Below are 19,279 nucleotides of genomic sequence, written 5' to 3'. Positions count from 1 at the left end.
AATCGACCGAAACTGAACGAGAGGAAAATGAAGGAAGGAAATAAAATCGAGTAATAAAATAAATTAAGCGGGGAGATAAAGATTAAGGAGGCAAGGAAAACTGGGCTCGAAACGAGGCGAGGACGAGGACGTCGTCGTCGTCGTCCCTCTTATCATGGAAAACGATACACGTGTATCGGTCTCTCGAGAGGATGATCGGCGCGCGTGTGTTGGTGGTCGGGGCTCACGTACACGTTAGAATGGTTACACGTTCTCGTACATTCTCCTAGAGTTACGTGCTAGAGGGGGTTTGAAAATGGCCGACGCTCTTATGAATTGGTATTAGAGGATAATTACGACGGTGATCCCAAGGCGACGATATATTAACGTCGTAACGCGAAACCTAAGGTAAGGGCAAAGAGGGAAGCAGGAGGAGGAGAGGAGGAGAAATAACGCCTGGCTAGAGTCGTAATTCCATCGTATTGGCTTAAGATCAATTTAAGCGGGATCGATCCTTTTTAAATTTATCTCCCTGAAGCTAGCACGCGTTCGATGCAAATTTCTCCTCGCGGATCGATAAATTCGTATATATTTTCCATACATTCGGGCAAAAATTTCATCGAACAATTCCTGTAATTCGAAGATCCATTCGGTCGAGAAACTGTCTCCTCTCCAGGACCGTGTGTGTAAATAAGCTTCGAAAATTCGATATATATATATGCAGCAGACAACGATCGATGAAAATGCGAATCTGTAAATGATTTAAAAAGAAAAAAAAGGGGGGGTGGGAGAGAGAGAGAATTCAGAATGAATAGAAGGAATAATTAAATGGAAAATCTTTTAAAAAGGTTGGCCCAAAAATGGCCATTGCGAAGGTTGGTAACAAGAAGGAAAGCGATCGTCGATTTACACCATTCTCGTTGCCCATCTTCCCCTTTTACTCTCCCCGATTTTCGTTTCCGGCTAATCAACGAGGAGAGGAACGCGGCCCGATTACCGAAGCGGCGGACTTAAGCGGAGACGAGGAATGGAACGAGGCGGCAACAGCATCAGCAGTCCTTCGGTAATTCGAGCCACCTTCTGCCTAGGACGAAGAAAAGGAGAGAAATCGAGGCGAGCGAGCCCCACGGCATTTTTGATGTGGCCATCGCCGCGTCCCCATGAATCTTTCATGCGTCAATCGCTTTCCACCCTTCTTCTCTCTTCTCCCTCCTCCTCCTCCTCCTCCATGGATGTCTCGTTGGCGTTGCAGGATCACCTTTCCACGATCCTTCCTCCTCCTCCTCCTCCTCTATCGAATCCCGCCGATGCTACTTGGAGAGTTATCAGTCAGCAGAATCTGTCAATCTGAACCGTATTCCGATCGACTGTTCCTTCGAGCGAGTATCGCAGCTTTCTTCCAAGATCCTTTTCATCCTTCCTCTTATTCTCTCTCCTCGCTTATTCTCGCGATACGTGAACTTGGGATCCTTGGCTGGTCATTATTTGGGAAGGAGAGAGTTTCACGAGGAGGAGTTTTGAAAAATCGTGGCTTACGTAAGGTGAAAAGTTTTTGGTTGGGTAATGTACAGAGGTGATGTACAGAATTTTCGAGCGGTGGAGTATTTTTAAAATGATTAGGAAACGGTTTATTCCACCTTCGTCGTCCTCGATCTCGATTCTCCGCTCGCCACGATAAATTGACAACGTGGGAAATAAAATTAACGTGGATTGAAAAAGCTGAATACCTTTTTTGAAAAGTAAATTGAAAGCGATTCGTGAATTCGTTTCGCGCTATTTTTCTCGTTTCGTAGAATCGCGTTGATTTTCGGCTTTTGATTTCAACGTTTCCAACATTTCATCGCAAGATTCAGATTTTTATCGGTTTTTCGATACCACCTTAACGTGTGTGTGTGTATATAAATATATATATGTATGTATGTATGTATGTGTATATAATAGTGGATGCAATTAAAAGGAGTGGCGCGATTAAAAAGATTTCACTTCCTCGATTGTACTTCAATCAATGACAACTTTGACAACTTTTCGAATCCATTCCCAACTTTTTCTCCTCCCTTTCTATCGTCCAGGTTTTTAAGTCAATTTTCATTCCCTTTTATGGAGAAAAACAAATACTTGGAACGATCTATTGTCGACGTTTCATGTTTTCCCGATTGGGCCAACCTTTTTAAACTTTCAAAGCTTCCGTTTAATTATTCCTTCTATTCTAAATTCTCTCTCCCTCTTTTTTTTTCTTTTTAAATCGTTTACAGATTCGCATTTTCATCGATCGTCGTCTGCTGCATATGTATAATATACGAAACGAAACGAAATTCCTCTCCTCGAAATTATTTATATTTTCGTCGCGAAAAATATTTCGAAACGATTCCAAGATAGATGCATTGACAAAGTCTTTTTCACGTAATCTCGACAAATTTGATAATAAATTAAATAACTTTATTCGTACTTTTATCACGTAAAGTACAACCCTTAACCGAAAATTTTATATTTCCAATGAAAACCACTCGATAAATCTCCCTCGTATCCGTTTCAATCGTGGAAACTAATTCGACGAATCTCGTTTTTTAGAGGGATTTCAAAACGATCGACCAACGGTTGAAACACGTTGCTGCAGTGAAAAAATATTTCGAAAGAAGAATTTCAATCGTCTTATGGTCGCATGATTTATAAAAGGATTTATCGACATTTTGTATCTGTAAACGATCTGCCAGCCTAATGGCGGCGTTTTATATGTGTGTGTGTATATATATATATATATTTAAATTCCTGCGCAATCGCCGGCTCACTGTTTGCAACTACCCGACCCAGATCGCGACAAGTATCCTGTGAATGCCGGGGATAATGAACACGATTACGCTAACCGAATTCTCTTCGTCCTTCGTTCCCAAAGTTAATACGGTTTAATGCAGTTGTGCGTGTAACGCTGCGAATCGTTGGTTCCGGGCATCATCGTTTAGATCTCGATTATATCGAACAAGAATCTCGATAGGATTGTCGAAACTTTTAATTCAACTTCCTCAAATTTTCTCCCTTGAGCTGTTAAGTAAATTTCTGAACGGAGAAATTGCGAAGTAAATTCCTTTTCACAGGAATCAAACTACTATCAAATTTTTCGAAATTTCGAAAGAAGGAAAAGTGATTTTGCGAAGATGAGGCAAAAATTTTCCTCGACTTTCTTTTAAACTCGCCCCGCGACGACTTTCTTCTTTGGAAAATTTCCAAAAAATTTCACATCTTCCCTCATAATCGATGCCAGAAGCAGGCATCCCATCGGCGAGAGAGGTGTAACGAGGATCCGTATCCCGATCGACAACAACACGGGAGCGTAATCGTGATCGAGAGGGTGAAGGAGGGGGGAGCTGCGGAATCCGATTCGAATTCGGTTGGTCGGAAGGGTGGAGGAGAGGATCTGGTGCTCGTCCCCAAAGCTCATCGTTCATTCATGGGGCATTTACCCGGGGTATCCCCCGTAAAGCCAACCCCGAGACTCGGCTTCCTCCTCCGGGCCGAAACCCCTTTTGGCCGCCCCCTTACATCATTCTCTTGTCCTCGTTGGAATGGATCGGGATCAGAGGATATATATATATATATGTGTGTGTGTGTATGTGTAATATCTTCCTGAAGGATTCATTTTCGAGCGGCCGCTCGAGTCTCCTCGGCATTTTCGAGTCGCAATACGTCTTGCCTCGGCCGGTGAAACATTGCCCGGTTGGTTGGTGGACGACTGGCGGCGGTTCGTTTCGTTGTTCGACTGTTGTTGGCTTCGTTCCGGCCTCGTGCCGACCTCGTCATTGCCTCGTCGGTTGTATTTATTATCGCGTGCGCGTCCACGACGATCCGCGATTTTCTTGGTTTTCTTGGTCGCTGTTTAGAGAAGCTTTCGAGTCGAACGAAATTTTGGAAATGTTGTTTTGTTTGATCTTGCGACGAATAGGGAGAAGGCGAAACAAGTAGTGTAAGTTGTTTCTTTCGATCTGACGATATCGAAATAGGGAGAAGTTTCTATCGGTGATAACGCAATTCGATTTTGTAATGTTCCTGATTTCGAAAAATAGATTGTTTTCGAGTCGAACGTTTTTGAAAATGTTGTTTGATCTTGTGATGTAAGTTGTTTCTTTCGTGATGATATTGAAATAGAGAGAAGTTTCTATCGATGATAATGTAATTCGATTTTGTAATGATAATGTTGTTTCTGATTTTGAAAAATAGATTGCTTTCGAGTCGAACGTTTTTGGAAATGTTGTTTGATCTTGTGATGTAAGTTGTTTCTTTCGTGATGATATTGAAATAGAGAGAAGTTTCTATCGATGATAATGTAATTCGATTTTGTAATGGCGATGCTGTTCCTGATTTCGAAAAATAGATCGTATCGAGCCCTTGCACCCAGTATTTGAAAGTTGTTTTTTCTTTTGTGACGATAATAGGGAAAAAGTGAAGTTTTTATCTTCTATGGTAAATAATGTAATGATAAACGATTTTGTAGATCTCGTTCCTGATTTTGGGAAATAGGTCGCCGTTTCAAGCTTTCGAGTCGAACGTTTTTGGAAATGTTGTTTGTTTGATTTTACGGATAAGGAGAAGGCGAAATAAGTAATGTAAGCGATTTTGTAAGTTGTTTCTTTCGTGACGATATCGAAGTAGGGAGAAAGGCGAAGTTTCTATCGATGGTAATGTAACGCAATGCGATTTTGTAATGGCTGATTTCCTGATTTCGAAAAATACATTCTACGTTTCTTTTGTGACGATATCGAAATAGGGAGAAAGGCGAAGTTTCTATCGATGGTAACGTAACGTAATGCGATTTTGTAACGGTGATGTTGTTTCTGATTTTGAAAAATTCATTGTTTTCAAACGTTTTTGGAAATCTAGGGAGAAGGCGAAATAAGTAATGCAAGCGATTTTGTAATACTGTTTTTGAAAAAATAGATTGTATTGGATATTTGTAGCGAGTATTTGGAAGTTGTTTCTTTTCTGACGATATCGAATAGGGAAAAAGTGAAGTTTTTCTCTTCTATAGTAAGTAATATAACGGTGAACGATTTTGTAATGGCGATGCTATTTCTAATTTTGAAAAATAGGCTGTTCTTTGTGATAATTTAAAGATAGGAAAAAGATTAAAGTTTGTATCCATAGTAAACAATTTGATTGTATCTTGATTCGTGTTTTTAAATTGTAACAAGTATTTAGTTGATTTAGAAGAATAGAATGTTCCAAAAGGAGAGCAGTGTTAATCTTCTTCGTTAAAATATGAAGATGAATTTTGTCTTATCCATTTTTTTTTTATATATATCTTTCATCGTTGAATATACAAATCTTTGGACAAAATTGTAGACATGATAAAAATGTAAACTTTTCATCTCAGAATACCTCTAATATCGAATCTTCTGAGACCGATCAATCAGCTGTGCAGGTTGCCTGCAGATACAATTCCATTTCCAGAATTTTCAAAAATTCTATTAATAAAACGTATATATTTAATAATCTTCTTTCAACAATTTTCAAATATTTTCCCCTCTCGTAATGTGTTGCAGGTTTTGTTCAGGTTGTCTCGTTAGATTATTCGAGGGGTGAATGGGTTATACGAAAGAATCGCAACGAGTTTGAAAGTTTCGAGGAAAGATTAAATTAGCGTAGCTAGATGTTCGTAGGAGGCTGTTCTTGGCAGCAACTTTCAACTTGGCTGCGATGACGCGATCAAGACATTTCTCGAATCTCTCTCGCGCTTCGCTTGGCTACTTTCTGCCACTTTGTTTGCCGGAAAAAGAAAGGAAATTGATGTTCAATCTTCGAGAAGTTTATCTTTCTCTCCCTCTCCCTCTCGATTGCTCTACGGGTCAATAAATTTATGATGAGAGATTTTAGATCGCGAACGAATCGAATGGATTGCGTCGAGCAAGGAATCGTGCTGCTTAAAATTTAAAATCATAAATTTAAAGTCGATCCCAAGTTTTTGATCTCTTCTTCCCTCCTCGAGAAATAATATTACGACGATTAACGTTATTAAATCGCAGAATATTTCCTGCAATTAGGATAACATATATACATAAATAATAGAATGAATCGTAGTACGTTGGACACGCTTATCAATACAATTTTATCGACAGGCGATAATACGAAACTGTGACGTGAAGGCGATTCAAGGATTCGATTATAATATCGGTCCCAATTAAATTTTCTCCCAAATGTAATCGAATCTGAATGGATACGATTTATATCGTCGCGATGGTTAATAGGGCGAGAATATCGGGGGGAAACGACGGATTTTCGAATCGAACTTCATATGGGGCAATATAATAAATTTAACGACTCGAAAAAACTCGATCCTTAAGTCGCTCGATTGCCAAGGTAATTGGCAAGATCCAAGTTCAGCAATTCGATCGACCGACTTTCAGCAGTGGCATTACAGTTTTATCCGGGCGATCTATACTAGTCTCTCCCCCTCCTCCTCCTCCTCCCCCTTCTCTCTGGATATCCGGCTCGGAAGAACAAATTTGTCTAGCCAGCTTAATGAGTCCGATAATTGGCCACCCAACATTCTAATTTTCGAACCGGTCAATTAACCGGCCTAATTTCTCTTCCGGAAATATGAAAAGTTGGAAGTATATTCGAGAAATATTCGCAGGCAAATAATTGTTCGGGAAATTATTCGACATTGCGTGCTCCTCTCGCTTGTTTGATGAGCACAGCCGAAACGATAGGAAGGAATTAATGCTGCTTTCGAGGCAGCTTTAGCTTCGTGGCTACGATTCGATTCATATTCATCCGATCCGTCCACGTTTCCATGTATTAAATTCATTCGGTAGAGTCCCGTTATGATTTTGTTTTCGAAACAATTATACTCTTTATAATAATAAACTCGCCAAGTTTACGATATAGGATGAAACAAATTCAAACTATCGTATCATCGTCCAACAAAATTGGAACCGCGATTCTAAATTATTTCCACAATGGAAGAAGAAGAAGAAGAAGAAGAAATCCCAAATTCGAGACTAGCCTTAACCCTATCGTCTCGAAACCTCCGACCAATCCAACCAAAATTCGAGCCCATTAACCCCGCATCGGAAGAAGCCTTCGGAAGATCCAAAGCCTTTCGATCTTTCGCGGAAATAATTTCAATCGTCCTCCTCGGTTGCAAAGGACGCTCTGCTTGGTGGTGTCCAACGTCATTTATCAGCGGTGTCACGCGTGAAGAGCGTGGATTCGAGGAAGGAAGGAAGGAAGGAAGGAAGGAAGGAAGGAAGGAAGAGACACCGCCGGTAATTGGCCACTCTTTCCCCTCCCCTCCATGGTGGTGGCGGCATTCGGTATCGAGCGAAACGCACAAAGACCGTCCAAGTAGGAACTAAATCTTTGTGACTCCATTATTGGATACCTCTCTCCCTCTCTCACGATGGCGTGGTGGCTAGCGCGATATGAAATCCACCCCTGGTGGAGGGAGGGAGGGGGGGGGTGTGGAGGGTTTGGTGGAGGCACGCGCGCGGGAAACGGATCGAAAGTTATTACAAATTCCAATCATAAAGGCCAATCGATAAGCCACGAAGCTTCAAAGAAAATTATAAGTTGAGCATCATGGATCCGTGGGGGAGGGGAGGGGTTGCCGGGTCGCTGCGGAAGGGGGGAGGGTCGTAAAGCCATGAAAGCGCCTCCAACAAGGCGGCATTGCAGCCAGCTTTTAAAGTTAATAAATTCGTCGGCTCTCCGCGTGCTTCCCCCTCCCTTTTCCATCCTCCTCGTGGACAGCGCGCGTCTTCTTCGTCCGTCTCTCTCGTTTTTTTTTTTCTTGCTCCTTCTTTCTCCTCTTCTCTTTTCCCCTCCTTTCCTCCCTTTTATCAACCACGAGGAGAAGAGATTTAAAAGTTAGTTCGAGGAAGCGGGGGAGAACGAGGTGAAACGGATTTAATAATATCCCTGTATCAATAATAAATCGGGTTTGTGTTTATCGGGTATATTATACGTGCGGCCGATTTTCTGCGTCCAGATGGCGCGCGCGATCCCTACCCGAATTTAGGAAGGTTAGGGAGTTGATTCAAACGGTTTCGTAGATTTTTTAAGGGATTGCGATGCTTGTTTCGCGCTTTTTTATGGGAGGAAAGCTTTTCGATTGATATTATTCTTTTTCGTTGGATGCCATCCGGACGAAGATTAACGTTAAGTAAACCAGAATCGAATGTTTCTTTTTTTAAACGAATTATCCCGAAGATAAATCCGTATGAATTCGCACGTGTTTGGAACAAGCTTAAAATTTAATCGAAAGAATCCTCTCTCTCTCTCTCTCTCTCTCTGTTGGAAAAAGGAAAAAAGGATAATTTAAAACGATCGCGGAATAATATGGAATTTTAATTCGAAGATAATAATTTCATCATAAGGTATCTCTCCGTCCGTTCCATCTACGTTATTCATTTTAAAAATTTTCCTTGCTCGAAAAATTCGCAAGCGTTCCGAGAAAACTTCTTCCTCGAATTCAGCCTCGATTAAAAATTTCGTTTATACCACTTAACCCGTGAGCAACGGTGTTCAATTTCGTTTCGATTCGAAATCGACGGACGGAACATGTGAGCGGAAACGGGTCTCCAAAGGGGATGGACACGGCTCCTCAAAGGGGGTGAGTCCAGTCCCCAGGTATTAGGGCAATAATCGTGTGACAAAGCCCTGGTCACCCGATGCTCCTTCCGGGTGGGGGGGACGCGCTTTGTTAGCCGAGAATTTGTTGGAAAATGACGCGGGAGGGAATGAAAGTCGGGCCGCAAAACTGTTGCATCCGCGAACAACCGCTACGTGACGAATGGACGACGAATAATCAAAGAAAGAAACAAACCTCTTTGACAAATTTTGGACGCGTATTTACTTGGACACGCGCGTGATTTCCTTATTTTATCCACGTTGAAGATTCAATATAGAGAGATCGAGATGGATTTCTGCTCGATGAACAATTTCGATAGCGAAAGGATTATTGATCTGAAGATGATCGTAACGAAGAAGGTGCGTTAATCATGTGACAATATTGGATAATGGATTATTTGAAATATGGTCGGGGATGGTTAGAAGTTGTGAATGGTGGCGGCGAGGCTGAAAATACGGACGAAAATGGAAATTGTAATGGAAGGCTGTTTGAGGAGGGATGGTTTATTAAAGATCAGAAAATTCGTTTTTCGCGGTGGGGAAAAGGAAACGAGGCGCGGGTTCTTTGTTGCCGTCTTTTGTGTCTCTTGTTTGCCGCAGGAAAATTGCCTTTTGCCGCGGCAACCGCGCGCGATGAGAATCGTGATTCAGGAATTGTCGAATTTGGCCTGGTTGGAGCGCCGGTCGGAGGAGCTCTCTGTTCCGTTAATAATAAGCAGGATGTTACGCGCGAGACAAAGATGGGAAAATTGGGGCTCGTTGGAACGTGTATAACGCATACAAAGTACGTTTCTAATCTGCGTTGATTCGTCGACGACGAGAGAGGGCAAGGGATATTTCGAAAAGGAATTTTAGAAGAAATTTCGTTTTGGAAGAAGCGAAATTCTTGTTGCGCGAATTTTCTGTTGGATGAAGAAATGAAAAGATTGGCGAAATATAAATGAAACGAGTTATTTTTACTTCGGTTGCCACCAATTGTTGCCAGATCTCGTTGTTGAACGGTTGAATGACATTTCGAAATTCCTCGTCGATAACTAATGGATGACTCCGAAATGGATATGTCTTGTTACGGATTAGTTCCGCCTCGACCGAGCACTCTCTCCGTAATGCACACTGCGTATCCGACCGTCCTACGTGCTAATAACTTGAATCGAACGAAACTGTATAAATCGAAATCCATTAGAGAGACTTTGGAAGCGTCAACTTACAATCCAGCGAAACCCTTCTCTTATGAAGTGACGAAAGAAAGCTCAAATTTCTCTCGTTTCTTTCTAACATCGCCCTAATCTTGCGTAAAAGTGAACAAATATCCATTAGAAAAACTTTACAGGGCAAATAACTGTAAAAGTGAACAAATCGTTTCTTTTCGTTTCTTTCGCCTTAATGTACGTTATCCTGGTAACTTGCATTCTAAAAACGAATGAAATTCATTAGAAGAAGCATCAAGAAGTTACAATTGACTAAAACAAATATCGCAAAATTATTGATATAATAATTTCCTTCCAATCCTCTTTTGAAATAAAAAAAGTTTCTCTCGTTTCTTTCTAACATCGCCCTATGAATAACGTATCCAATAATTCTACGAGCTGTAAACGTGAACAAATCAAGATTCATTGGAAACTCGTCAACTTACAATTGGCCGAAAGACTTGATACAATAATTTCCTTCTCCTTCCAAAATTCTTCCCAATCCTCCTGCGAAATAGGGAAGAAAGAACTCGAATTTCTTTCCTTTCTTTCCAACATCCATGCGAATATTCAACCCTGTAGAATCTATTCCCCCTCTTCCATCCTCTCATCCGAATAACATTATTAAAAACACTCACGTTCGTCGAACGTTCTTCTCGTCAATTAAAAAAAAAAAAAAAAAAGAAAGAAAAAAACGAAGAAAACGAAAAAAGTAAAACAGTAGCACGCCCAACTCGACTCGAAAAATATTCCCAAACATTCGAAACACGAAACCACTCTGCCCCTTCGTTCAAACTTCGACCGCGTTACGAGGCATATTTTTTAATAAAAAATGCAGCGAGGGAGGGAAAGGGTCACGGACAGAGTCGAAGTTAAAATCGTACGTGGACGGGCAAGTAAGCCACGTGTAAAAGGAATAACGTTGCGTTTTCAATCCAGCAGAGTAGCAACGCCTGTTCCTTATCCATCCATCCATCCATCCATTCGAGAGACGACGGATATAACTGATAAGGGTAGTGAACGACAGGGTGGTGCGATATTTTATAGAGTTTCGCTCTTTTATCGCCGCGTACTTTTAGGACAACTCTTGAGGGAGTCCGGTTCACGCGAGGAAATATCCCTGAGGCCAAGGTTTTTCCTTATTCGAGAGAGAGAGAGAGAGAGAGAGAGAGTCGATCGTGCGACCGGTTGCACGCGATACGATGAAAAATTCAATGGAAACCGCCTCGGGAAAGTCGCCGTTAAACCGTGTCCCTGATACCCGGCCAAATAATTGTCCTTCTGCTCTCTCTTTCTCTCTCTCTCTCTCTCTCCACGCTTTTATGGCGGACGAATATTTACGGTCTGGCTCGCTTCTCTCCAGTTTCGGGTGATTGAAATTTTACAGGTGTCGGGGGAGGGGGGGAGATACTTTGCCCCGTGTTGTTTTATTGCTCCTCGTCGTCTCTCCTTTTTTTTTTTTTCTTATTTTTAAACCCCTCGTTTTTTTATCCAGCTTGGAATTATTATCGTTCGAAGAATTATATATACTGGGATGTAAATCATTCGTACAAGATGCGTTACACGGTGTCAGTTTGAAAATCGTTCGATTTTCTGAGCTTGCGATAAATCTACATCTTCGTGCGTTCGTCTCGTTTGGATAATTTAAGAAGAAATTCCTTCCGGAAACGACACGTGTTATGACACGTACGTTGGATCGCGAATGACGATCCAAAAAACCAACTCTACCCATCTATATATAAAAAAAAAAAAAAGACAGCGAGAATCCAGGTCCATCGCGAGATAGAAATTCGAAACGCAAGAAAAATGGGAAGCGACTTGCAATTTCGAAAAAACGGTCTCCTCTCGAACAAAGAAGAAGAAGAAGAAGAATTCCTGGGAAATCGCAGGAAACCGCCATAAATCGAGCAAAAAAAAAAAAAAAAGAAGAAGAAGAAGAAGAAGAAGAAGATAAAAGAAAGCGCAGCAGGGCAAGACTCGGAGATAGCTATCGAAGAAAGAGAGAGAGAGAGAGAGAGAGACGGATAAGAAAGTCGAAACGTGAAGGGGAAGAGCGAGTTGCAAGGAAAGTCGAGAAAATAAAAGAAGAAGAATCTGGAGATAGCCGAAGGAAGGTTTTGGTTTAGGCGAGGGAAGTTGAACAGTTTCGCTGATGCATTAACCGCAGCCGGTGTAGCAACGAGTATTATCCGGGGCGGTCGCTCGTTCGCCAACTTTGAATCAGATTTTAATTAAACGAAATTGCGGAATGATATTTCACGGTCAGTTACGCGGTCTAAGGTTTTGCGGCCGGGGTGGAGGGGGGATACAAGGTGGGCCTAGGAGGGAGGAAGATTTTAGGCCGGGGAGCAGTCAGGTGTGTCAGGTGGGGGAACGAAATTAAGTTTGATTCCGTTCTCCTCTTGGCTGGCAGCTGGCAACAGCTCGAGCTAATAATTTCGAAGAAGTAACGAAAACGCCTGCAAAACTTTCCAACCCGAGATTACCCGCGATGTTTCGATGGTAGATCGAAGATGGGCTAATTGAATTTCAGAGATAGATATCTGTGAGATGCGCGAAATAATATTGCGACGATGGAGTCGAAGAATCGTCGTTAAGAGATGTCTTAACGAACGCATGGTGCTCGTCGAAGGATAATTTGAAGGAGGGTTTATTTCGTAGGTTTATTTCTTTCGAAACTTTGCGAATGGTGATCATTGGTTTGTTATCCGTTAAGGTGTATTGATAATATTGGGAAATAGATGATGAAATAATTTGAAAGTAAGAAGCAAGAAAGAATTATATTTAATAAAGGAAAAATAGCGATTGTGTCGCTGTAGTGGTTCAAGAAAGGAAACAAAATCAACGTCCAGTGACAACGTCCAATTCAATGATAATTCGTTTCTTTCTCCTGTTACAAATTCTCGTGCGAAGGAAGAAGTTTAATTCGATCGATGATATTTCGAAGCAATCAATTGAAAGATCGACATTGAGAATTTGAATTTTTATTCATAGATACGAATATATCGGTCTTTTAAACGTGAACAAATACACGCGACAAACGTAATAAAACGCATCCTGACTCGTAGCGAGAACTCGTAGCCTCCTTGTGGCCAATTTTTGAATACCAGCAGTAAGTGAATAGTGGTAGATATGCGCGTGTTTTGTCGGCTGATATTACTGGGGCGGTGGAATTTTAATAATTTTTCACGAAAAATGCTCCACTTTCTTTCTGCTCGCTATCTCGAGCTGCCAATTTGCATACGTTCGTTCTTCTTTTTTTCTTCTTCTTTTCCCCCTCCTCTCCCTTTTCCTCGACGTTTCGCCCGACGTTTTCGTGCCGCGAGGTACTTTAGAAAATATATAGAGATACGATTTGGATACGATTTGGATAATTGAATGATCGTATCACGAGGAACTATCGCGTTTGTTGGGCTAATATCGCTGATAAATCGTGACCGATGCATGCGATTCGAGTAATCTTAAGCTTTCTATTTTTGCCGCTCTTTTTTTTTTTTTTCTTTTTTATATTTATTTCCGTACAGTGTGTATTTTTCGCGTTATCGCGAGATCTTTCCTTTCCACGATATAATAATGTCTTGGAAGTTATTCGAGCGTTCAAGGTTCTTTTTTTTTTTTTTTTTTTTCAGATAACAAAATGTTACAATTAAGACAACGGTGCGAGTTACCGTTACCCGTTTCGACTTTTCAAGTAACGCTTTGTTATTCGTTCGAGGATGCTTTTAAGAATAATTCGCGTTTCCTTTCCTTTCGGCATTTATCCGTATATTTCAATGGATAATTAAACTCAATATGCTGAAATAACTCAAAAGATTAATTCGATTCCTTAAAAAAAAACCACGTAAAACCATTTTTTTCCTTATCTTGCTTAAAAATTAAACAACGTCGAGTAGGGTTGAAAATATTTTTTATTATACCTCGCTTAAATGTTTCACTGTATAACGCAAAGAAAAAAAAAAAAGAAAAAATGAAAGAAAAATGTCAGAAAGATAAGCAAATAAAAAAGGGAACGTTTCGTTGCGAAAATATGACCGAAACAAGTGTACGGATGATTGGCCGATAAGTGAAGGCATCGAAATTATTGGATTTGAATAGAACGAAGCCAATAATGTTTTACGGGGAAGAGTCCCGTTGCGACGAGACGAGAGGAGGGAAGTGCAGGGAAGCGTGGAGGGCGGGCAAACAGGTGTTTCGCCGGCATTATTAAGTTTGATTCACCGTGTTTCCTTTGCAGCTGCGGCGTTGAACCGTGCCCTGCCCATAATTCCCATTGTAACCCCCCCCAGCTTCGAATTCCCTCGAAAACTTGAGATCGTGCCCCTGAAACGATATTAAGCGATATTAAGCGAACGATTGGCCGTCCCTCGAATCGTTATCCGCTCTTGGTCAATGGATACTCGATTCGAATTTCGCGCGCTTTGCATATCTCGCCGCGCCATTGATTAATTGGCCGTTTTCTCGACGTGACAGAATATTTTTCTGTCTATGATAATTTCTGAGCCAATTTACTCTTATTTCCCGTGCAAAACTATGATTTAATTAAACTCTATATTTTCACGCTGTAATAGATTTTTGCATTATCTCGTCTTACGTATTGCATAACGATGATTTGTATAATTAATCGCGAGGAAATTTATTAAATGAAAGGAAAGAAATTTGTTGTATTGGCGTGCATGAATATTCATACGAGCTCGTTACATTTGCATCACCAACGAAGTAGACATTCACGGGAAAGATTAATGAGAATACTTGTTCCGCGACACTTGTAGGATATGGATGATCCGATTGAACAAAAAAATTTCGACTAACGATCAAACGTCAGTTGGACGATTTTTCCCACCCAGTCAGCTTTAAAATCACCGCTCCGTTTCACGAATTCGGGATCGATGCTCGTTACGAAAGGATGAAACCTGGCCGGCCTCGTCCTGACGCGGCACTTGTTACGACGAGAGGCCTCGATACATGCCTCGATGCGCGTGTGCGTCCACGTACTTTTACACGTACACGGAACGTCTCCGTTGATAAAACGTTAATTGCGCGAGGGGAAATTTGACGAGGAAATTTACTATCCTTGCAACGAACCCCTGCCATTATCTTCCTGACGATAGCCGATCACTCTTAATCGTAATCTTTAATCGTGTCGTTCAAAATTCTTCCTCAACCTTCCTTAACTCTTGTGCAACGATCTCTTATCGATATCCAAAATTTTCTCTCTCCAATTTCATCGCATCCTCATCATCAACACGCATCCACTTTGCCGCATCGATGTTCTCTCCCCGCCATCGGGATCGACTCGGACGAGAGCCGCCCAAAATCCAAAACGAAAACCAAAAAAAAAAAAAAAAAAAAGAAAGAAAGAAAGAAGAAGGTGAAATAAAGAAGCGGAAGAAAAGAAGAAACGTGGTGGGAAAGGGGAAGGAACACAAGGTTTTACGAGTCTCGAGAAAATGTTTTATTCATGCCGCGTACACACAGGTCCCATCCCTCCCTCTCCCCGTTTCGCTAAACGCGCGCACCACCACCGTCAACGTCGTATCAAACTTCAACTATAAGCCGGGGCGAGAGGGGGGGGGGGGGAGAGGTGAGCTCGAGTTTTCCGAAATGCGGCGGGCATGTGAAACTAAGGGTGTATCCAGAGAGGACTCCTTAGCGGGTGGCCTCTGACCCCCCTCCTCCCCTCCCCTCGGCACGTATCTTTCTCACGTTCTCTCCGACACGGGTTCCGAAACCGTCTTCTAGCCGCGGCGCGCTTCGTTCCACGGCCGCGCCCTCTCCCTCCCCTCTTTATTTGCATTATCCGCGTGTCACCGGTTTTGCCTCGTAACAGAATTTAACGACGGATCTCGGTCAGAAGACGTTAGATATTTGGACTGTATTTCCTCTTCCTGGAATTTTTTTTTTTTTTTTTTGCGAGAATTATTTTTACGAAATTGTTTGGTCAGTTTTATTATCATTTAGAAGAAATTCGAATATATAGTTGAGAAAATTTTAGCGTAGCTTGTTTGCTTATTTTTCCGATTGTTGTTAATCGTTTTCGACGTCGTCTTGGTTGCTTGGAGCAATGCATCGAAATAACAATAATTTTTACTCGTAAAACTTTTCAACCTGATTCAATTTTTGCCCGTTATCGTCTTACTGGTAAAACATTTGATTTGGATAATATGGTAAAAGTAGGACGTGTCTCGTGAAACTCTACATTATTAAATGTAGCCTGTCTAAAATTTCCACACAACCAACTATTACTTATTCGATCAAATTTTCGTATCTCCAACGGCTTTTTCGCGCACCCTGAAAACCCCTTACGGCGGCCTCACACACAAGAAGCCCTCCCCGCACACAAGAAGGTCTTACACGCTATAATGTAAATTTGGTTACAGGGCGCGGTATAAGCCCGCAAATAATTAATTAGTAATACGAGAAAGGTTCCCTCCAACCAGGTTGGTTGGCCAGACCCTTTCTCCTTGACATCAGGAGTTTGAAATTGGAGCACCCTTTCCTCTCCTAGCCCCCTCCTCCCCCTCCTCCTGTATACACCGCACTTTGTATAATACCACCTCTTTGTCCCTGGTCTTCCCCGGAGCACGTCTTCGGACGAGGCACGCGAGGTGTCGCCGGTTCAGGTACCCTCGCTCACCTCATTATACTAATTATTTAAATCCCCCAACGGCACATTATATTAAGCCGTTCGTAACATCCGGCAGGTATAAATCATCGTTACCTGATGTCGCTCGTTAGGAAAGTAAGGGAAGCTTTATTGATGTGCACGGTGTATGTTTTACGTTTTGGAAACGAATGGAGATTTTGGTTTATTGATTTTCAACTCGACTTAATAATAATATTATTGTAATTTTGCAACGATCTTGATGAATCATCGGGGAATTTTCACAAGAAATTCTTAATTAATATATATCAAAGTATAACAATGTAAAAATTCTCTTTTTCTGTTTCAGGTAAGCGAGCGTTTCCTAATTTCAATCTGAATCTTTCGAGAAGGAGATGAAAAAGGTAACGCGTAACGTATAATTGAACAATCCTTATAATATCCTATAATTACAAAATTCTGACGTGTGATCATATGATCGTAAAAAAAAGCGTTCTTAAATACGAAATTCTTGAACCCCTTATCATACGATAAAAAAATAAATTAAACAAATTGGACGGATTCATCATACGAAACAATAACCCGTACAGAATTAAACATCGTATGAAACGTATTTTCTGGACAAGCGAGGAGAACGTTTGCCAAGTCGGTGTAAACGCGAAGAACATGATAGAGCAGAGTCATCCGCCGCCGCCCCTCTTCCCTCCTCCTCCTCCTCCTCCCGTGTCAGAATATTCGGACTGTGTTCGTTAATTACCGACGGAGCAACGTGGCGTGAGTAATAATAGTTTTGCTACCACGCGGGATAGACCTCGGGCATGGGGCAACAATAGCGGAGTTAATTAGCCGGCCTGTCATTTCGGGGTGGAAATAGCTAAAAACTCGCCGACTATAAATCATTTCGAGCCGGCCTTCGCAAAAAACTACCAATTCCCCGCCATTTCTTTGACTAACAAGCCGCCGCGACCCCGTTTAATTGACTGCCTGTTATTTTCCCAACCGTATTTCGCGTTAATAAAGCAAACGCAACGAGATTTCATTCCTTTCGAGTGATAACGAGGGTAAAATGAGGAGGGTGGGGAAAGGGGGAAAGATGGATAAAGAAAGGAAGAAAGATATTACGCGGAGAAAGTTTATAGGTTGTATTTTCCATCGTTTCTTCCGTTACTTTTTTTAATCGGACGTTTATGCAACTGAAACTTTTTTACCGACCTGTCACGAATCGAGTCGGTAAACACGATTACATAAAGAAACACAGAATATAGGTTATATTTCCACTTATATTTTTTCCATTATTAATAATCGAACGTTTTGCATTTATCTGTCGGCAATTGGTGACGATGATAAATACAATCGTTAGATAGAAAACGAAGAAAGACACGCGAAAAAGAAAGAAAGGTATAAGCTACATTTCATTACCAATTACTTTTTCGTTGTTGTTAACAATCGAACGTTTACGGGCGAAATTTGTGCGTTATCGTTACTAGTCAAGAATCAACACCGTTATGGTTAACGCAATTCGCGTGTTCAGTTTCCTTCCCACGAATGTCATTTAACACATACCGTGACTGGCTATCTATTATTTATCCAAAAACCAGTCTTACCGTAAATTAGATAAAATTGCCCTATAAACTCCTTCCTACTTACCTGCTTACCTGTTCATTTCTCTGGTATATAGTTTCGTGACGATATAGCAGTTAGTTACGAAACTCGGCCTCGGATCGAATAAAAATATTTCCAGCTTATGACGACCTTCCCTCCTCCTCGATTTCCGCTTCCCTTCTCTCGCTGTTCCGCCTCGGCTCGATCTTTTCGAGGGAGCATCAATTACGGCGTAACCAGACCGTTGTGAAATATTTTATGGACTCGTTCGTATGCGAAACGACCCAAGGATCACTCTTTCCGGCTGATTATTCATCGTCCCCCCCCCCTCCCTCTTTCAACTTCGATTCGAAAAGTTTCGCTGTTGAGTTTTATTGTTGTAGCCTGACTATGTACCGGGTCAGCTTTGATCGAGTAATTAATTTTGTGGCAGGCACAGGTTTTTGTGGTGGAAATTTAGTACTTGGAGAAGTTGGTTCGAAGTTGGGTTGCTTCCTTTATCCCCTTTTTTTTAAAATTAGGAACGATCAATTCGTCGATTAACGACGCAAATTTGATTGAATTTAAAAGTGTGATTAAAACAGATGTTTTTTTTTTTTTTTTTTTGCGTTCCTCCTTTTATCGTGACTGTTAACCGATACTTCGAATAAGAATATATTTCTTTTCTCCTTCTCTCTTTCGATTCGAAATTCTCATCTTCTGAAAAATGATTCCATCGGAAAATACGAAACGTCAAACTTCGTCGACTTGCAGAATTCTTGTTTTGGGCCGAAAGAATATTCGTAAAAAAAATTTCAAATCTCTCTTCTCCTTCCGAGAAATACTCGACCGAGCGAATATTCAACACTTAACAAATAAAACCCCACGCGCGAGCGTATAACAGTTTGATAAATTTGAAAATTCGAGGCTCGCCTCTAATTAACCAATATTGAGAAACGGAAACTTGGGGTCGGTCCGCCGGAGTTTCCGCCAGAGATTTATTCGTTAACATGCGACCTGCATCGTTCTCTCCGCGCTCTCGAGTTAATAACGCGTTCTCTCGCGCCTTTGCGAGGATCTTAACTCGAAGGTTGTCGCGTCGCACAAAAGAGAGGCAAGGGGGGGAGGGTAGGGGTTGGAAAATTGGGTCTGCTGGCTTCCTTTCGCAACGAGAGCTACACGGGGAATACCTAATGGCCGCGCGAGGGCGCGTGTTTACCCCCGCAGTTGCCGCACGATGAATCCAAGTTTTCGCGTCGACGTACCTCATTTACACACCACCACTTCGGCTTTGTCCTTTTATTCCGCGAAA

At 41.6% G+C, this 19,279-nt stretch overlaps 1 protein-coding gene across 8 annotated transcripts in view; it reads left to right on the top strand.

The window, feature by feature from the left end:
- Positions 1-19,279, top strand: part of LOC100871176 (uncharacterized) — a 204,197-nt gene that overhangs the window by 82,897 nt on the left and 102,021 nt on the right. Inside the window, exon 1 of one of the 8 annotated variants that reach the window (XM_086913466.1) lies at positions 16,980-17,160. The exons of the other annotated variants lie outside the window; for them this stretch is intronic. The gene's annotated coding sequence lies outside the window, so the exon portion shown is untranslated. Of the gene's footprint in view, positions 1-16,979; positions 17,161-19,279 lie in introns of those variants that run through there. 8 annotated transcript variants of the gene reach the window in all.

This window comes from Apis florea, unplaced genomic scaffold (assembly GCF_048593485.1).
Source record: "Apis florea isolate Af1SG1 unplaced genomic scaffold, ASM4859348v1 contig_3496_pilon, whole genome shotgun sequence".
NCBI lineage: Eukaryota > Metazoa > Arthropoda > Insecta > Hymenoptera > Apidae > Apis > Apis florea.
Note: the sequence above shows the minus strand (reverse complement) of the source record. Positions and strands in the feature narration are given on the sequence as shown.